The sequence below is a fragment of the Rhinichthys klamathensis genome, unplaced genomic scaffold (genome assembly GCF_029890125.1).
Source record: "Rhinichthys klamathensis goyatoka isolate OS25496 unplaced genomic scaffold, OSU_Roscu_1.1 h1tg000036l_1, whole genome shotgun sequence".
In the NCBI taxonomy this organism is placed as follows: Eukaryota; Metazoa; Chordata; class Actinopteri; order Cypriniformes; family Leuciscidae; genus Rhinichthys; species Rhinichthys klamathensis.
In genome coordinates this window covers 11,252,501-11,268,621 of record NW_026606584.1, presented here as the reverse complement: position 1 = coordinate 11,268,621, position 16,121 = coordinate 11,252,501, and the positions used below count along the sequence as shown (strand labels likewise).

Below are 16,121 nucleotides of genomic sequence, written 5' to 3'. Positions count from 1 at the left end.
ATTTACCTAGACTTGCTTTTAAATAAAAAATTATTGATGATAAAGGTCAACTCTGGAATGCATACATATGTGGTTTTGAGGTTCAAGAAACAAGCAAAGAAAGTAATGGAAAGATCCTAACTGCTTGGAGATGCTGGGGATTGAACCCAGGACCTCATACATGCAAAGCATGCACTCTACCACTGAGCTACATCCCCTGATTTAGCTGTTTTTTCTTTTTTCTTTTTTAAATATTATTTTCTTTATGCACGATGTATATGTGATGTATGCCTTTGATTTAAAAGTCCAACATTGCTTGGAGATGCTGGGGATTGAACCCAGGACCTCATACATGCAAAGCATGCGCTCTACCACTGAGCTACATCCCCTCTCTTACCCCTTTTCCACCAAAAACGAACTGGTTCGGAACTGGTGCTGGTTCAAAGTTGGTTCGGAGTTGGTTCAACTTGCGAACCTTCTCAGAACCTGTTTGTTTTTCCACTGACAAGAGCGCCCAGCGAACGACGTCGTTACGTCACTGTGTACGTCGCCATACATCTTAGCTAGAAACGCTTGCAAGTACAACATTACTTTGGGATTATCTCTAACTCGTGAACCAAGAAGGCTTTAAAAACAATTGAAATATGTAAGTCTTTTAATCTTTTCCTTTGATATGTAATCTTTTCTGATTAGTTATGTACTCCTGTCGTGTGTATTTTTTTCTTTCCATTTATTTGTTCTATATTGTGACTGTTTTCTCCTTTGTTTACATAACGTTTTCAATAAAAAAAAATGATAAAAAAAAAACTAGAAACGCTTGCGCTAACTTCAAGCATAACAATTACAATGGCGGACTACATCGTGTTTCTGCAAATGTTTCTCCTGGCTTTGCGATCCTATATTATGTCAGAAAATATGTTATCTAAACCCGCCCCCAGCCCCCGACGTAAGCATGACGTGGTAAAAGAACGGTTCTAGTCCAGCAAAGAGTTGGTGCCGCTTTGGAACCAGTTTTCCTGGCCGAGAACCGGTTCTTTGGCTGTCGAAACACAAAGAACCGGTTCGCGCGCAGGCACCGGCTCCGAACCGGCTCTCAAAATGCGTTGGTGGAAAAGGGGTAATTGTGATGAGTGTTTTCTGATATTTACCCAGATGTGCCTTAAAATCAAAATGTATAGGTGATAAAGGTCAACACTGGAATGCATACATATGTGATTTTGAGGTTCAAGACACAAGCAAACAAAGTAATGGAAAGTTCTTCTTTGGCTGGAGATGCTGGGGATTGAACCCAGGACCTCATACATGCAAAGCATGCGCTCTACCACTGAGCTACATCCCCCGATTTAGCTGTTGTTTTTCTTCTTTTTTACATATTATTTTCTTTATGCATGATGTATATGTATGCCTTTGATTTAAAAGACCAACATTGCTTGGAGATGCTGGGGATTGAACCCAGGACCTCATACATGCGAAGCATGCGCTCTTCCAGTGAGCTATCCCCTCACTGTGATGAGTGTCTTCTGATATTTACCTAGATGTGCCTTTAAATCAAAATGTATAGTTGATAAAGGTCAACACTGGAATGCATACATATGTGATTTTGAGGTTCAAGACTCAACCAAACAAAGTATTGAAAAGTTCCACAATGCTTGGAGATGCTGGGGATTGAACCCAGGACCTCATACATGCGAAGCATGCGCTCTACCACTGAGCTACATCCCCTCGTGGTGATGATTGTGTTCTGTTATTTACCTAGACTTGCTTTTAAATAAAAAATTATTGGTGATAAAGGTCAACACTGGAATGCATACATATTTTGAGGTTCAAGACACAAACAAAGAAAGTAATGGAAAGATCCTCACTGCTTGGAGATGCTGGGGATTGAACCCAGGACCTCATACATGCAAAGCATGCGCTCTACCACTGAGCTACATCCCCTGATTTAGCTATTGTTTTTCTTCTTTTTTACATATTATTTTCTTTATGCACGATGTATATGTATGCCTTTGATTGAACCCAAACCTCATACATGCAAAACATGCGCTCTACCACTGAGCTACATCCCCTCATTGTGATGAGTGTTTTCTGATATTTACCTAGATGTGCCTTAAAATCAAAATGTATAGGTGATAATGGTCAACACTGGAATGCATACATATGTGATTTTGAGGTTCAAGACACAAGCAAACAAAGTAATGGAAAGTTCTTCTTTGGCTGGAGATGCTGGGGATTGAACCCAGGACCTCATGCATGCAAAGCATGCGCTCTACCACTGAGCTACATCCCCTGATTTAGCTGTTGTTTTTCTTCTTTTTTACATATTATTTTCTTTATGCACGATGTATATGTATGCCTTTGATTTAAAAGTCCAACATTGCTTGGAGATGCTGGGGATTGAACACAGGACCTCATACATGCAAAGCATGCGCTCTACCACTGAGCTACATACCCTGATTTAGCTGTTGTTTTTCATCTTTTTTAAATATTATTTTCTTTATGCACGATGTATATGTGATGTATGCCTTTGATTTAAAAGTCCAACATTGCTTGGAGATGCTGGGGATTGAACCCAGGACCTCATACATGCAGAGCATGCGCTCTACCACTGAGCTACATGCCCCGATTTAGCTGTTGTTTTTCTTCTTTTTTACATATTATTTTCTTTATGCATGATGTATATGTATGCCTTTGATTTAAAAGACCAACATTGCTTGGAGATGCTGGGGATTGAACCCAGGACCTCATACATGCAAAGCATGCGCTCTACCACTGAGCTACATCCCCTCACTGTGATGAGTGTTTTCTGATATTTACCTAGATGTGCCTTTAAATCAAAATGTATAGTTGATAAAGGTCAACATGAATGCATACATATGTGATTTTGAGGTTCAAGACACAAGCAAAGAAAATATTGGAAAGTTCCACAATGCTTGGAGATGCTGGGGATTGAACCCAGGACCTCATACATGCGAAGCATGCGCTCTACCACTGAGCTACATCCCCTCGTGGTGATGGTTGTATTCTGTTATTTACCTAGACTTGCTTTTAAATAAAAAATTATTGGTGATAAAGGTCAACTCTGGAATGCATACATATGTGGTTTTGAGGTTCAAAAAACAAGCAAAGAAAGTAATGGAAAGATCCTCACTGCTTGGAGATGCTGGGGATTGAACCCAGGACCTCATACGTGCAAAGCATGCGCTCTACAACTGAGCTACATCCCCTGATTTAGCTATTGTTTTTCTTCTTTTTTAAATATTATTTTCTTTATGCACGATGTATATGTGATGTACGCATTTGATTTAAAAGTCCAACATTGCTTGGAGATGTTGGGGATTGAACCCAGAACCTCATACATGCAAAGCATGCACTCTACCACTGAGCTACATCCCCTGATTTAGCTGTTGTTTTTCTTCTTTTTTAAAATATTATTTTCTTTATGCACGATGTATATGTGATGCATGCCTTTGATTTAAAAGTCCAACATTGCTTGGAGATGCTGGGGATTGAAGCCAGGACCTCATACATGCAAAGCATGCGCTCTACCACTGAGCTACATCCCCCGATTTAGCTGTTGTTTTTCTTCTTTTTTACATATTATTTTCTTTATGCACGATGTATATGTATGCCTATGATTTAAAAGACCAACATTGCTTGGAGATGCTGGGGATTGAACCCAGGACCTCATACATGCGAAGCATGCGCTCTTCCACTGAGCTATCCCCTCACTGTGATGAGTGTTTTCTGATATTTACCTAGATGTGCCTTTACATCAAAATGTATAGTTGATAAAGGTCAACACTGGAATGCATACATATGTGATTTTGAGGTTCAAGACTCAACCAAACAAAGTATTGGAAAGTTCCACAATGCTTGGAGATGCTGGGGATTGAACCCAGGACCTCATACATGCGAAGCATGCGCTCTACCACTGAGCTACATCCCTCGTGGTGATGATTGAGTTCTGTTATTTGCCTAGACTTGCTTTTAAATAAAAAATTATTGGTGATAAAGGTCAACACTGGAATGCATACATATTTTGAGGTTCAAGACACAAACAAAGAAAGTAATGGAAAGATCCTCATTGCTTGGAGATGCTGGGGATTGAACCCAGGACCTCATACATGCAAAGCATGCGCTCTACCACTGAGCTACATCCCCCGATTTAGCTGTTGTTTTTCTTCTTTTTTACATATTATTTTCTTTATGCACGATGTATATGTATGCCTTTGACTTAAAAGACCAACATTGCTTGGAGATGCTGGCGATTGAACCCATGACCTCATACATGCGAAGCATGCGCTCTTCCACTGAGCTATCCCCTCACTGTGATGAGTGTTTTCTGATATTTACCTAGATGTGCCTTTAAATCAAAATGTATAGTTGATAAAGGTCAACACTGGAATGCATACATATGTGATTTTGAGGTTCAAGACTCAACCAAACAAAGTATTGGAAAGTTCCACAATGCTTGGAGATGCTGGGGATTGAACCCAGGACCTCATACATGCGAAGCATGCGCTCTACCACTGAGCTACATCCCCTCGTGGTGATGATTGTGTTCTGTTATTTACCTAGACTTGCTTTTAAATAAAAAATTATTGGTGATAAAGGTCAACACTGGAATGCATACATATTTTGAGGTTCAAGACACAAACAAAGAAAGTAATGGAAAGATCCTCACTGCTTGGAATTGAACCCAGGACCTCATACATGCAAAGCTTGCGCTCTACCACTGAGCTACATCCCCTGATTTAGCTATTGTTTTTCTTCTTTTTTACATATTATTTTCTTTATGCACGATGTATATGTATGCCTTTGATTTAAAAGTCCAACATTGCTTGGAGATGCTGGGGATTGAACACAGGACCTCATACATGCAAAGCATGCGCTCTACCACTGAGCTACATCCCCTGATTTAGCTGATGTTTTTCTTCTTTTTTACATATTATTTTCTTTATGCACGATGTATATGCGATGTATGCCTTTGATTTAAAAGTCCAACATTGCTTGGAGATGCTGGGGATTGAACCCAGGACCTCATACATGAAAAGCATGCGCTCTACCACTGAGCTACATCCCCTCATTGTGATAAGTGTTTTCTGATATTTACCTAGATGTGCCTTAAAATCAAAATTGTATAGGTGATAAAGGTCAACACTGGAATGCATACATATGTGATTTTGAGGTTCAAGACACAAGCAAAGAAAGTATTGGAAAGTTCCACATTGGCTGGAGATGCTGGGGATTGAACCCAGGACCTCATAAATGCAAAGCATGCGCTCTACCACTGAGCTACATCCCCTGATTTAGCTGTTGTTTTTCTTCTTTTTTACATATTATTTTCTTTATGCACGATGTATATGTATGCCTTTGATTTAAAAGACCAACATTGCTTGGAGATGCTGGGGATTGAACCCAGGACCTCATACATGCGAAGCATACGCTCTACCACTGAGCTACATCCCCTCGTGGTGATGGTTTTGTTCTGTTATTTACCTAGACTTGCTTTTAAATAAAGAATTATTGGTGATAACGGTCAACAGTGGAATGCATACATATGTGATTTTGAGGTTCAAGACACAAGCAAAGAAAGTAATGGAAAGTTCCTTATTGCTTGGAGATGTTGGGGATTGAACCCAGGACCTCATACATGCAAAGCATGCGCTCTACCACTGAGCTACATCCCCTCATCGTGATGAGTGTTTTCTGATATTTACCTAGATGTGCCTTAAAATCAAAATGTATAGGTGATAAAGGTCAACACTGGAATGCAAACATATGTGATTTTGAGGTTCAAGACACAAGCAAAGAAAGTAACGGAAAGTTCCTCATTGCTTGGAGATTGAACCCAGGACCTCATACATGCAAAGCATGCGCTCTACCACTGAGCTACATGCCCCGATTTAGCTGTTGGTTTTCTTCTTTTTTACATATTATTTTCTTTATGCACGATGTATATGTATGCCTTTGATTTAAAAGACCAACATTGCTTGGAGATGCTGGGGATTGAATCCAGGACCTCATACATGCGAAGCATGCGCTCTTCCACTGAGCTACATCCCCTCACTGTGATGAGTGTTTTCTGATATTTACCTAGATGTGCCTTTAAATCAAAATGTATAGTTGATAAAGGTCAACACTGGAATGCATACATATGTGATTTTGAGGTTCAAGACACAAGCAAACAAAGTATTGGAAAGTTCCACAATGCTTGGAGATGCTGGGGATTGAACCCAGGACCGCATACATGCAAAGCATGCGCTCTACCACTGAGCTACATCCCCTGAGTTAGCTATTGTTTTTCTTCTTTTTTACATATTATTTTCTTTATGCACGATGTATATGTATGCCTTTGATTTAAAAGACCAACATTGCTTGGAGATGCTGGGGATTGAACCCAGGACCTCATACATGCGAAGCATACGCTCTACCACTGAGCTACATCCCCTCGTGGTGATGGTTTTGTTCTGTTATTTACCTAGACTTGCTTTTAAATAAAGAATTATTGGTGATAACGGTCAACACTGGAATGCATACATATGTGATTTTGAGGTTCAAGACACAAGCAAAGAAAGTAATGGAAAGTTCCTCATTGCTTGGAGATGCTGGGGATTGAACCCAGGACCTCATACATGCAAAGCATGCGCTCTACCACTGAGCTACATCCCCTGATTTTGCTGTTGTTTTTCTTATTTTTTACATATTATTTTCTTTATGCACGATGTATATGTATGCATTTGATTTAAAAGTCCAACATTGCTTGGAGATGCTGGGGATTGAACCCATGACCTCACACATGCAAAGCATGTACTCTACCACTGAGCTACATCCCCTGATTTAGCTGATGTTTTTCTTCTTTTTTAAATTTTATTTTCTTTATGCACGATGTATATGTGATGTATGCCTTTGATTTAAAAGTCCAACATTGCTTGGAGATGCTGGGGATTGAACCCAGAACCTCATACATGCAAAGCATGCGCTCTACCACTGAGCTACACCCCCTCTTTGTGATGAGTGTTTTCTGATATTTACCTAGATGTGCCTTAAAATCAAAATGTATAGGTGATAATGGTCAACACTGGAATGCATACATATGTGATTTTGAGGTTCAAGACACAAGCAAACAAAGTAATGGAAAGTTCTTCTTTGGCTGGAGATGCTGGGGATTGAACCCAGGACCTCATACATGCAAAGCATGCGCTCTACCACTGAGCTACATCCCCCGATTTAGCTGTTGTTTTTCTTCTTTTTTACATATTATTTTCTTTATGCATGATGTATATGTATGGCTTTGATTTAAAAGACCAACATTGCTTGGAGATGCTGGGGATTGAACACAGGACCTCATACATGGAAAGCATGCGCTCTACCACTGAGCTACATACCCTGATTTAGCTGTTGTTTTTCTTCTTTTTTACATATTATTTTCTTTATGCATGATGTATATGTATGCCTTTGATTTAAAAGACCAACATTGCTGAGTAGCCCCAGAGTGCAGTCTGGACGATGGGGCGGGGCGACACTTTTAGGTGGGGCGACACGTGTCGCTCCGCCCACACCCGATTTTATTGGTTTATAATACAGCAATCTTATTGGCATAGACGCTTGAGGCACGAGCATGCACATTCATTTATGTACGAGTTTATGAATTATCTATGACGCTGTTTGGCCGTACTATATTAAGTGATAATTGCGATTTCAGTAACGATCAATTGGATAATGTTTTGATGAACTTACGAATCAAGTTAGATGAAGTTACTGTCAAAATGTATTCACAATTCACATCGTTTCAAAGCAGCTTTACAAAAAGTCATATTGTAAGCTTTAATATTGAGCAGTTTTATGGCTTGGCGATATCATATGTTGCTGATAAATAATACACTGTTTGAGATTTAGCCTAGATAGGCTACTATATTAATTTACCCTGCAGATAAGTCAGTGCCACTTTTGGTGGGCAATGAGCATGACTACATGAAATTACTGGCAGATCAGAGGAGAGATCATTTCTATGTGGGCTGATTTAGACAATATTTCTCCGCATGTCATGCAGAGCTCCTTAATTTTACATCATTCGTTTATGCTTCTTCGTTTTTCCATTAGGATCAGTGAATAAACACAAACTCGGGATTTTACACAAGTTATGATAATTCCCTGTATTTCAGTATAAACAAAGGATAAATCCGAAAGTGTGTTTTATTTTATTTTAAAGCAAAACCACGGTGACAAATAAGACAGGCTTCCAAATAGCAAGCCCTGGCCATTGGGTTATGTGCGTACAATGGGAATAAAATCCGTGCAGCGCTGCAATGTGAAAATAAATATATATATATATAAAAATGTGTGTGTGTGTTTTTTTTACTAAAACAGATGTTATGTTGATCTATAACAAATATTATAATCTAGGCTATGTGCTCAAGAGCGTATTTAAGCAATTGTCCTACATGTTCATATCACTTCTCTGCTGGGTGTTTTATTTATTTTATTACAGCCTATTATAATTGCACAGATTTATAGCAGTGTGTTTTTTTTATGGTTATGCAGAGCCTATATGTGAGTGTTAATATTTGTAACCATTTTTATCCAGTAGCCTATGAACATGAACACGCAATGCGATGGTGGATGAATAAACAATTGGATTTTTAATTTACCTGATGTCACAGTCACAGATAGACAGTCGTACATAACCGGTTGACACTTATTAGAAAACATGAATCTTTAAAAAATATAACATAGGGCTTTACAGAACCAATAGGCCCTCATATTGTATGAACAGGTAATCAACCAGGAAACGTGTTTGCCATTAAACATTTTATTTGCACTTTGTACCAAATAATGCAAGCATTGGACAATCTCGTTAAAAAAAATGACAACAAAAAACGGTCATGCTTTAGAATTTAAAATCAGCTGCTTACATTCTTACAGTCAATTATCATCATTTGCGTAAAATCCCGAGTTTGTGCTGATCCACCGATCCTGATAGAAATATGAAGAAGCCAAGTGAATGACGCACTAATCTAATGTAAAACATCTCCCTGAAGTACAAGTAATGTCACCAAGCGTTCGTTTTTAAACAATAACTTAATCTATACTGTGTCTTAAGTATAATAAAGTATTAGCCAATAGATATTAACAAAAAATACCATGGTAAACTGATACAATTAAAGTTAGCATTTAATATTTCTTTGATACGGCCAAATCATTCACAAAATCGTACATATAATAAAGGAATGCGCATGCTCAGACCTGAATCGTTTACACCAATAAGATTGCTGTATTATAAACCAATTAAATTGGGGGTGGGCGGAGCGACACGTGTCGCCCCGCCTAAAAGTGTCGCCCCGCCCCATCGTCCAGACTGCACTCTGGGGTACTACACATTGCTTGGATATGCTGGGGATTGAACCCAGGACCTCATACATGCAAAGCATGCGCTCTACCACTGAGCTACATCCCCCGATTTAGCTGTTGTTTTTCTTCTTTGTTACATATTATTTTCTTTATGCACGATGTATATGTATGCCTTTGATTTAAAAGACCAACATTGCTTGGAGATGCTGGGGATTGAACCCAGGACCTCATACATGCAAAGCATGCGCTCTTCCACTGAGCTATCCCCTCACTGTGATGAGTGTTTTCTGATTTTTACCTAGATGTGCCTTTAAATCAAAATGTATAGTTGATAAAGGTCAACACTGGAATGCATACATATGTGATTTTGAGGTTCAAGACTCAACCAAACAAAGTATTGGAAAGTTCCACAATGCTTAGATATGCTGGGGATTGAACCCAGGACCTCATACATGCGAAGCATGCGCTCTACCACTGAGCTACATCCCCTCGTGGTGATGATTGTGTTCTGTTATTTACCTAGACTTGCTTTTAAATAAAAAATTATTGGTGATAAAGGTCAACACTGGAATGCATACATATTTTGAGGTTCAAGACACAAACAAAGAAAGTAATGGAAAGATCCTCACTGCTTGGAGATGCTGGGGATTGAACCCAGGACCTCATACATGCAAAGCATGTGCTCTACCACTGAGCTACATCCCCTGATTTAGCTATTGTTTTTCTTCTTTTTTACATATTATTTTCTTTATGCACGATGTATATGTATGCCTTTGATTTAAAACTCCAACATTGCTTGGAGATGCTGGGGATTGAACACAGGACCTCATACATGCAAAGCATGCGCTCTACCACTGAGCTACATCCCATGATTTAGCTGTTGTTTTTCTTCTTTTTTACATATTATTTTCTTTAGGCACGATGTATATGTGATGTATACCTTTGATTTAAAAGTCCAACATTGCTTGGAGATGCTGGGGATTGAACCCAGGACCTCATACACGCAAAGCATGCGCTCTCCCACTGAGCTACATCCCCTCATTGTGATGAGTGTTTTCTGATATTTACCTAGATGTGCCTTAAAATCAAAAATGTATAGGTGATAAAGGTCAACACTGGAATGCATACATATGTGATTTTGAGGTTCAAGACTCAACCAAACAAAGTATTGAAAAGTTCCACAATGCTTGGAGATGCTGGGGATTGAACCCAGGACCTCATACATGCAAAGCATGCGCTCTACCACTGAGCTACATCCCCTCGTGGTGATGATTGTGTTCTGTTATTTACCTAGACTTGCTTTTAAATAAAAAATTATTGGTGATAAAGGTCAACACTGGAATGCATACATATTTTGAGGTTCAAGACACAAACAAAGAAAGTAATGGAAAGATCCTCACTGCTTGGAGATGCTGGGGATTGAACCCAGGACCTCATACATGCAAAGCATGCGCTCTACCACTGAGCTACATCCCCTGATTTAGCTATTGTTTTTCTTCTTTTTTACATATTATTTTCTTTATGCACGATGTATATGTATGCATTTGATTGAACCCAGAACCTCATACATGCAAAGCATGCGCTCTACCACTGAGCTACATCCCCTCATTGTGATGAGTGTTTTCTGATATTTACCTAGATGTGCCTTAAAATCAAAATGTATAGGTGATAATGGTCAACACTGGAATGCATACATATGTGATTTTGAGGTTCAAGACACAAGCAAACAAAGTAATGGAAAGTTCTTCTTTGGCTGGAGATGCTGGGGATTGAACCCAGGACCTCATGCATGCAAAGCATGCGCTCTACCACTGAGCTACATCCCCTGATTTAGCTGTTGTTTTTCTTCTTTTTTACATATTATTTTCTTTATGCACGATGTATATGTATGCCTTTGATTTAAAAGTCCAACATTGCTTGGAGATGCTGGGGATTGAACACAGGACCTCATACATGCAAAGCATGCGCTCTACCACTGAGCTACATCCCCTCACTGTGATGAGTGTTTTCTGATATTTACCTACATGTGCCTTTAAATCAAAATGTATAGTTGATAAAGGTCAACATGAATGCATACATATGTGATTTTGAGGTTCAAGACACAAGCAAAGAAAATATTGGAAAGTTCCATAATGCTTGGAGATGCTGGGTATTGAACCCAGGACCTCATACATGCGAAGCATGCGCTCTACCACTGAGCTACATCCCCTCGTGGTGATGGTTGTATTCTGTTATTTACCTAGACTTGCTTTTAAATAAAAAATTATTGGTGATAAAGGTCAACTCTGGAATGCATACATATGTGGTTTTGAGGTTCAAAAAACAAGCAAAGAAAGTAATGGAAAGATCCTCACTGCTTGGAGATGCTGGGGATTGAACACAGGACCTCATACGTGCAAAGCATGCGCTCTACAACTGAGATACATCCCCTGATTTAGCTATTGTTTTTGTTCTTTTTTAAATATTATTTTCTTTATGCACGATGTATATGTGATGTACGCATTTGATTTAAAAGTCCAACATTGCTTGGAGATGTTGGGGATTGAACCCAGAACCTCATACATGCAAAGCATGCACTCTACCACTGAGCTACATCCCCTGATTTAGCTGTTGTTTTTCTTCTTTTTTTAAATATTATTTTCTTTATGCACGATGTATATGTGATGCATGCCTTTGATTTAAAAGTCCAACATTGCTTGGAGATGCTGGGGATTGAAGCCAGGACCTCATACATGCAAAGCATGCGCTCTACCACTGAGCTACATCCCCCGATTTAGCTGTTGTTTTTCTTCTTTTTTACATATTATTTTCTTTATGCACGATGTATATGTATGCCTATGATTTAAAAGACCAACATTGCTTGGAGATGCTGGGGATTGAACCCAGGACCTCAAACATGCGAAGCATGCGCTCTTCCACTGAGCTATCCCCTCACTGTGATGAGTGTTTTCTGATATTTACCTAGATGTGCCTTTACATCAAAATGTATAGTTGATAAAGGTCAACACTGGAATGCATACATATGTGATTTTGAGGTTCAAGACTCAACCAAACAAAGTATTGGAAAGTTCCACAATGCTTGGAGATGCTGGGGATTGAACCCAGGACCTCAAACATGCGAAGCATGCGCTCTTCCACTGAGCTATCCCCTCACTGTGATGATTGTGTTCTGTTATTTACCTAGACTTGCTTTTAAATAAAAAATTATTGGTGATAAAGGTCAACACTGGAATGCATACATATTTTGAGGTTCAAGACACAAACAAAGAAAGTAATGGAAAGATCCTCACTGCTTGGAATTGAACCCAGGACCTCATACATGCAAAGCATGCGCTCTACCACTGAGCTACATCCCCTGATTTAGCTATTGTTTTTCTTCTTTTTTACATATTATTTTCTTTATGCACGATGTATATGTATGCCTTTGATTTAAAAGTCCAACATTGCTTGGAGATGCTGGGGATTGAACACAGGACCTCATACATGCAAAGCATGCGCTCTACCACTGAGCTACATCCCCTGATTTAGCTGATGTTTTTCTTCTTTTTTACATATTATTTTCTTTATGCACGATGTATATGTGATGTATGCCTTTGATTTAAAAGTCCAACATTGCTTGGAGATGCTGGGGATTGAACCCAGGACCTCATACATGCAAAGCATGCGCTCTACCACTGAGCTACATCCCCTCATTGTGATAAGTGTTTTCTGATATTTACCTAGATGTGCCTTAAAATCAAAAATGTATAGGTGATAAAGGTCAACACTGGAATGCATACATATGTGATTTTGAGGTTCAAGACACAAGCAAAGAAAGTATTGGAAAGTTCCACATTGGCTGGAGATGCTGGGGATTGAACCCAGGACCTCATAAATGCAAAGCATGCGCTCTACCACTGAGCTACATCCCCTGATTTAGCTGTTGTTTTTCTTCTTTTTTACATATTATTTTCTTTATGCACGATGTATATGTATGCCTTTGATTTAAAAGACCAACATTGCTTGGAGATGCTGGGGATTGAACCCAGGACCTCATACATGCGAAGCATACGCTCTACCACTGAGCTACATCCCCTCGTGGTGATGGTTTTGTTCTGTTATTTACCTAGACTTGCTTTTAAATAAAGAATTATTGGTGATAACGGTCAACAGTGGAATGCATACATATGTGATTTTGAGGTTCAAGACACAAGCAAAGAAAGTAATGGAAAGTTCCTTATTGCTTGGAGATGTTGGGGATTGAACCCAGGACCTCATAAATGCAAAGCATGCGCTCTACCACTGAGCTACATCCCCTCATCGTGATGAGTGTTTTCTGATATTTACCTAGATGTGCCTTAAAATCAAAATGTATAGGTGATAAAGGTCAACACTGGAATGCAAACATATGTGATTTTGAGGTTCAAGACACAAGCAACGAAAGTAACGGAAAGTTCCTCATTGCTTGGAGATTGAACCCAGGACCTCATACATGCAAAGCATGCGCTCTACCACTGAGCTACATGCCCCGATTTAGCTGTTGGTTTTCTTCTTTTTTACATATTATTTTCTTTATGCACAATGTATATGTATGCCTTTGATTTAAAAGACCAACATTGCTTGGAGATGCTGGGGATTGAATCCAGGACCTCATACATGCGAAGCATGCGCTCTTCCACTGAGCTACATCCCCTCACTGTGATGAGTGTTTTCTGATATTTACCTAGATGTGCCTTTAAATCAAAATGTATAGTTGATAAAGGTCAACACTGGAATGCATACATATGTGATTTTGAGGTTCAAGACACAAGCAAACAAAGTATTGGAAAGTTCCACAATGCTTGGAGATGCTGGGGATTGAACCCAGGACCGCATACATGCAAAGCATGCGCTCTACCACTGAGCTACATCCCCTGAGTTAGCTATTGCTTTTCTTCTTTTTTACATATTATTTTCTTTATGCACGATGTATATGTATGCCTTTGATTTAAAAGACCAACATTGCTTGGAGATGCTGGGGATTGAACCCAGGACCTCATACATGCGAAGCATACGCTCTACCACTGAGCTACATCCCCTCGTGGTGATGGTTTTGTTCTGTTATTTACCTAGACTTGCTTTTAAATAAAGAATTATTGGTGATAACGGTCAACACTGGAATGCATACATATGTGATTTTGAGGTTCAAGACCCAAGCAAAGAAAGTAATGGAAAGTTCCTCATTGCTTGGAGATGCTGGGGATTGAACCCAGGACCTCATACATGCAAAGCATGCGCTCTACCACTGAGCTAAATCCCCTGATTTAGCTATTGTTTTTCTTCTTTTTTACATATTATTTTCTTTATGCACGATGTATATGTATGTCTTTGATTTAAAAGTACAACATTGCTTGGAGTTGCTGGGGATTGAACACAGGACCTCATACATGCAAAGCATGCGCTCTACCACTGAGCTACATCCCCTGATTTAGCCGTTGTTTTTCTTCTTTTTTACATATTATTTTCTTTATGCACGATGTATATGTGATGTATGCCTTTGATTTAAAAGTCCAACATTGCTTGGAGATGCTGGGGATTGAACCCAGGACCTCATACATGCAAAGCATGCGCTCTACACTGGAATGCGCTCACTGGAAGCACTGGAATGCGCTCACACTGGAATGCATACATATGTGATTTTGAGGTTCAAGACACAAGCAAACAAAGTATTGGAAAGTTCCACAATGCTTGGAGATGCAACCCAGGACCTCAGACATGCGAAGCATGAACTCTACCACTGAGCTACACCCCCTCGTGGTGATGATGGTGTTCTGTTATTTACCTAGACTTGCTTTTAAATAAAAAATTATTGGTGATAAAGGTCAACACTGGAATGCATACATATGTGATTTTGAGGTTCAAGACACAAGCAAAGAAAGTAATGGAAAGTTCCTCATTGCTTGGAGATGGTGGGGATTGAACCCAGGACCTCATACATGCAAAGCATGCGCTCTACCACTGAGCTACATCCCCTGATTTTGCTGTTGTTTTTCTTCTTTTTTACATATTATTTTCTTTATGCACGATGTATATGTATGCATTTGATTTAAAAGTCCAACATTGCTTGGAGATGCTGGGGATTGAACCCATGACCTCACACATGCAAAGCATGTACTCTACCACTGAGCTACATCCCCTGATTTAGCTGATGTTTTTCTTCTTTTTTAAATATTATTTTCTTTATGCACGATGTATATGTGATGTATGCCTTTGATTTAAAAGTCCAACATTGCTTGGAGATGCTGGGGATTGAACCCAGAACCTCATACATGCAAAGCATGTGCTCTACCACTGAGCTACACCCCCTCTTTGTGATGAGTGTTTTCTGATATTTACCTAGATGTGCCTTAAAATCAAAATGTATAGGTGATAATGGTCAACACTGGAATGCATACATATGTGATTTTGAGGTTCAAGACACAAGCAAACAAAGTAATGGAAAGTTCTTCTTTGGCTGGAGATGCTGGGGATTGAACCCAGGACCTCATACATGCAAAGCATGCGCTCTACCACTGAGCTACATCCCCCGATTTAGCCGTTGTTTTTCTTCTTTTTTACATATTATTTTCTTTATGCATGATGTATATGTATGCCTTTGATTTAAAAGACCAACATTGCTTGGAGATGCTGGGGATTGAACCCAGGACCTCATACATGGAAAGCATGCGCTCTACCACTGAGCTACATACCCTGATTTAGCTGTTGTTTTTCTTCTTTTTTACATATTATTTTCTTTATGCATGATGTATATGTATGCCTTTGATTTAAAAGAC

The 16,121-nt window shown here is 39.2% G+C and overlaps 46 non-coding genes across 46 annotated transcripts; all 46 read right to left on the bottom strand.

The window, feature by feature from the left end:
- Positions 1-125: 125 nt before the first annotated feature.
- Positions 126-197, bottom strand: trnaa-ugc (transfer RNA alanine (anticodon UGC)). Its single transcript has one exon. It is a non-coding gene; the product is annotated as a tRNA-Ala (tRNA).
- Positions 198-296: 99 nt separating this feature from the next.
- trnaa-ugc (transfer RNA alanine (anticodon UGC)) lies at positions 297-368 on the bottom strand. Its single transcript has one exon. It is a non-coding gene; the product is annotated as a tRNA-Ala (tRNA).
- An 878-nt stretch (positions 369-1,246) lies between these two features.
- Positions 1,247-1,318, bottom strand: trnaa-ugc (transfer RNA alanine (anticodon UGC)). The gene has a single exon. It is a non-coding gene; the product is annotated as a tRNA-Ala (tRNA).
- A 311-nt stretch (positions 1,319-1,629) lies between these two features.
- On the bottom strand, positions 1,630-1,701 carry trnaa-cgc (transfer RNA alanine (anticodon CGC)). Its single transcript has one exon. It is a non-coding gene; the product is annotated as a tRNA-Ala (tRNA).
- Positions 1,702-1,845: 144 nt separating this feature from the next.
- trnaa-ugc (transfer RNA alanine (anticodon UGC)) lies at positions 1,846-1,917 on the bottom strand. The gene has a single exon. It is a non-coding gene; the product is annotated as a tRNA-Ala (tRNA).
- A 277-nt stretch (positions 1,918-2,194) lies between these two features.
- Positions 2,195-2,266, bottom strand: trnaa-ugc (transfer RNA alanine (anticodon UGC)). The gene has a single exon. It is a non-coding gene; the product is annotated as a tRNA-Ala (tRNA).
- A 425-nt stretch (positions 2,267-2,691) lies between these two features.
- Positions 2,692-2,763, bottom strand: trnaa-ugc (transfer RNA alanine (anticodon UGC)). The gene has a single exon. It is a non-coding gene; the product is annotated as a tRNA-Ala (tRNA).
- Positions 2,764-2,910: 147 nt separating this feature from the next.
- Positions 2,911-2,982, bottom strand: trnaa-cgc (transfer RNA alanine (anticodon CGC)). The gene has a single exon. It is a non-coding gene; the product is annotated as a tRNA-Ala (tRNA).
- Positions 2,983-3,131: 149 nt separating this feature from the next.
- trnaa-ugc (transfer RNA alanine (anticodon UGC)) lies at positions 3,132-3,203 on the bottom strand. The gene has a single exon. It is a non-coding gene; the product is annotated as a tRNA-Ala (tRNA).
- Positions 3,204-3,470: 267 nt separating this feature from the next.
- trnaa-ugc (transfer RNA alanine (anticodon UGC)) lies at positions 3,471-3,542 on the bottom strand. Its single transcript has one exon. It is a non-coding gene; the product is annotated as a tRNA-Ala (tRNA).
- Positions 3,543-3,634: 92 nt separating this feature from the next.
- Positions 3,635-3,704, bottom strand: trnaa-cgc (transfer RNA alanine (anticodon CGC)). Its single transcript has one exon. It is a non-coding gene; the product is annotated as a tRNA-Ala (tRNA).
- Positions 3,705-3,853: 149 nt separating this feature from the next.
- trnaa-cgc (transfer RNA alanine (anticodon CGC)) lies at positions 3,854-3,925 on the bottom strand. The gene has a single exon. It is a non-coding gene; the product is annotated as a tRNA-Ala (tRNA).
- A 143-nt stretch (positions 3,926-4,068) lies between these two features.
- trnaa-ugc (transfer RNA alanine (anticodon UGC)) lies at positions 4,069-4,140 on the bottom strand. Its single transcript has one exon. It is a non-coding gene; the product is annotated as a tRNA-Ala (tRNA).
- A 311-nt stretch (positions 4,141-4,451) lies between these two features.
- Positions 4,452-4,523, bottom strand: trnaa-cgc (transfer RNA alanine (anticodon CGC)). The gene has a single exon. It is a non-coding gene; the product is annotated as a tRNA-Ala (tRNA).
- Positions 4,524-4,821: 298 nt separating this feature from the next.
- Positions 4,822-4,893, bottom strand: trnaa-ugc (transfer RNA alanine (anticodon UGC)). The gene has a single exon. It is a non-coding gene; the product is annotated as a tRNA-Ala (tRNA).
- Positions 4,894-4,990: 97 nt separating this feature from the next.
- trnae-uuc (transfer RNA glutamic acid (anticodon UUC)) lies at positions 4,991-5,062 on the bottom strand. Its single transcript has one exon. It is a non-coding gene; the product is annotated as a tRNA-Glu (tRNA).
- A 150-nt stretch (positions 5,063-5,212) lies between these two features.
- trnaa-ugc (transfer RNA alanine (anticodon UGC)) lies at positions 5,213-5,284 on the bottom strand. The gene has a single exon. It is a non-coding gene; the product is annotated as a tRNA-Ala (tRNA).
- Positions 5,285-5,376: 92 nt separating this feature from the next.
- trnaa-cgc (transfer RNA alanine (anticodon CGC)) lies at positions 5,377-5,448 on the bottom strand. The gene has a single exon. It is a non-coding gene; the product is annotated as a tRNA-Ala (tRNA).
- Positions 5,449-5,597: 149 nt separating this feature from the next.
- Positions 5,598-5,669, bottom strand: trnaa-ugc (transfer RNA alanine (anticodon UGC)). Its single transcript has one exon. It is a non-coding gene; the product is annotated as a tRNA-Ala (tRNA).
- Positions 5,670-5,973: 304 nt separating this feature from the next.
- trnaa-cgc (transfer RNA alanine (anticodon CGC)) lies at positions 5,974-6,045 on the bottom strand. Its single transcript has one exon. It is a non-coding gene; the product is annotated as a tRNA-Ala (tRNA).
- Positions 6,046-6,194: 149 nt separating this feature from the next.
- trnaa-ugc (transfer RNA alanine (anticodon UGC)) lies at positions 6,195-6,266 on the bottom strand. Its single transcript has one exon. It is a non-coding gene; the product is annotated as a tRNA-Ala (tRNA).
- A 92-nt stretch (positions 6,267-6,358) lies between these two features.
- Positions 6,359-6,430, bottom strand: trnaa-cgc (transfer RNA alanine (anticodon CGC)). The gene has a single exon. It is a non-coding gene; the product is annotated as a tRNA-Ala (tRNA).
- Positions 6,431-6,579: 149 nt separating this feature from the next.
- Positions 6,580-6,651, bottom strand: trnaa-ugc (transfer RNA alanine (anticodon UGC)). The gene has a single exon. It is a non-coding gene; the product is annotated as a tRNA-Ala (tRNA).
- A 261-nt stretch (positions 6,652-6,912) lies between these two features.
- On the bottom strand, positions 6,913-6,984 carry trnaa-ugc (transfer RNA alanine (anticodon UGC)). The gene has a single exon. It is a non-coding gene; the product is annotated as a tRNA-Ala (tRNA).
- Positions 6,985-7,133: 149 nt separating this feature from the next.
- On the bottom strand, positions 7,134-7,205 carry trnaa-ugc (transfer RNA alanine (anticodon UGC)). Its single transcript has one exon. It is a non-coding gene; the product is annotated as a tRNA-Ala (tRNA).
- Positions 7,206-9,364: 2,159 nt separating this feature from the next.
- Positions 9,365-9,436, bottom strand: trnaa-ugc (transfer RNA alanine (anticodon UGC)). Its single transcript has one exon. It is a non-coding gene; the product is annotated as a tRNA-Ala (tRNA).
- A 311-nt stretch (positions 9,437-9,747) lies between these two features.
- On the bottom strand, positions 9,748-9,819 carry trnaa-cgc (transfer RNA alanine (anticodon CGC)). Its single transcript has one exon. It is a non-coding gene; the product is annotated as a tRNA-Ala (tRNA).
- Positions 9,820-9,963: 144 nt separating this feature from the next.
- On the bottom strand, positions 9,964-10,035 carry trnaa-ugc (transfer RNA alanine (anticodon UGC)). The gene has a single exon. It is a non-coding gene; the product is annotated as a tRNA-Ala (tRNA).
- Positions 10,036-10,296: 261 nt separating this feature from the next.
- Positions 10,297-10,368, bottom strand: trnaa-ugc (transfer RNA alanine (anticodon UGC)). Its single transcript has one exon. It is a non-coding gene; the product is annotated as a tRNA-Ala (tRNA).
- Positions 10,369-10,518: 150 nt separating this feature from the next.
- trnaa-ugc (transfer RNA alanine (anticodon UGC)) lies at positions 10,519-10,590 on the bottom strand. The gene has a single exon. It is a non-coding gene; the product is annotated as a tRNA-Ala (tRNA).
- A 144-nt stretch (positions 10,591-10,734) lies between these two features.
- trnaa-ugc (transfer RNA alanine (anticodon UGC)) lies at positions 10,735-10,806 on the bottom strand. The gene has a single exon. It is a non-coding gene; the product is annotated as a tRNA-Ala (tRNA).
- Positions 10,807-11,084: 278 nt separating this feature from the next.
- On the bottom strand, positions 11,085-11,156 carry trnaa-ugc (transfer RNA alanine (anticodon UGC)). The gene has a single exon. It is a non-coding gene; the product is annotated as a tRNA-Ala (tRNA).
- A 92-nt stretch (positions 11,157-11,248) lies between these two features.
- trnaa-ugc (transfer RNA alanine (anticodon UGC)) lies at positions 11,249-11,320 on the bottom strand. The gene has a single exon. It is a non-coding gene; the product is annotated as a tRNA-Ala (tRNA).
- Positions 11,321-11,467: 147 nt separating this feature from the next.
- trnaa-cgc (transfer RNA alanine (anticodon CGC)) lies at positions 11,468-11,539 on the bottom strand. Its single transcript has one exon. It is a non-coding gene; the product is annotated as a tRNA-Ala (tRNA).
- A 488-nt stretch (positions 11,540-12,027) lies between these two features.
- trnaa-ugc (transfer RNA alanine (anticodon UGC)) lies at positions 12,028-12,099 on the bottom strand. The gene has a single exon. It is a non-coding gene; the product is annotated as a tRNA-Ala (tRNA).
- Positions 12,100-12,778: 679 nt separating this feature from the next.
- trnaa-ugc (transfer RNA alanine (anticodon UGC)) lies at positions 12,779-12,850 on the bottom strand. The gene has a single exon. It is a non-coding gene; the product is annotated as a tRNA-Ala (tRNA).
- A 97-nt stretch (positions 12,851-12,947) lies between these two features.
- Positions 12,948-13,019, bottom strand: trnaa-ugc (transfer RNA alanine (anticodon UGC)). The gene has a single exon. It is a non-coding gene; the product is annotated as a tRNA-Ala (tRNA).
- A 150-nt stretch (positions 13,020-13,169) lies between these two features.
- On the bottom strand, positions 13,170-13,241 carry trnaa-ugc (transfer RNA alanine (anticodon UGC)). The gene has a single exon. It is a non-coding gene; the product is annotated as a tRNA-Ala (tRNA).
- Positions 13,242-13,333: 92 nt separating this feature from the next.
- trnaa-cgc (transfer RNA alanine (anticodon CGC)) lies at positions 13,334-13,405 on the bottom strand. The gene has a single exon. It is a non-coding gene; the product is annotated as a tRNA-Ala (tRNA).
- Positions 13,406-13,930: 525 nt separating this feature from the next.
- Positions 13,931-14,002, bottom strand: trnaa-cgc (transfer RNA alanine (anticodon CGC)). Its single transcript has one exon. It is a non-coding gene; the product is annotated as a tRNA-Ala (tRNA).
- Positions 14,003-14,151: 149 nt separating this feature from the next.
- On the bottom strand, positions 14,152-14,223 carry trnaa-ugc (transfer RNA alanine (anticodon UGC)). The gene has a single exon. It is a non-coding gene; the product is annotated as a tRNA-Ala (tRNA).
- Positions 14,224-14,315: 92 nt separating this feature from the next.
- trnaa-cgc (transfer RNA alanine (anticodon CGC)) lies at positions 14,316-14,387 on the bottom strand. The gene has a single exon. It is a non-coding gene; the product is annotated as a tRNA-Ala (tRNA).
- Positions 14,388-14,536: 149 nt separating this feature from the next.
- trnaa-ugc (transfer RNA alanine (anticodon UGC)) lies at positions 14,537-14,608 on the bottom strand. The gene has a single exon. It is a non-coding gene; the product is annotated as a tRNA-Ala (tRNA).
- A 641-nt stretch (positions 14,609-15,249) lies between these two features.
- On the bottom strand, positions 15,250-15,321 carry trnaa-ugc (transfer RNA alanine (anticodon UGC)). The gene has a single exon. It is a non-coding gene; the product is annotated as a tRNA-Ala (tRNA).
- Positions 15,322-15,582: 261 nt separating this feature from the next.
- On the bottom strand, positions 15,583-15,654 carry trnaa-ugc (transfer RNA alanine (anticodon UGC)). The gene has a single exon. It is a non-coding gene; the product is annotated as a tRNA-Ala (tRNA).
- A 149-nt stretch (positions 15,655-15,803) lies between these two features.
- trnaa-ugc (transfer RNA alanine (anticodon UGC)) lies at positions 15,804-15,875 on the bottom strand. The gene has a single exon. It is a non-coding gene; the product is annotated as a tRNA-Ala (tRNA).
- Between the last annotated feature and the right edge of the window lie 246 nt (positions 15,876-16,121).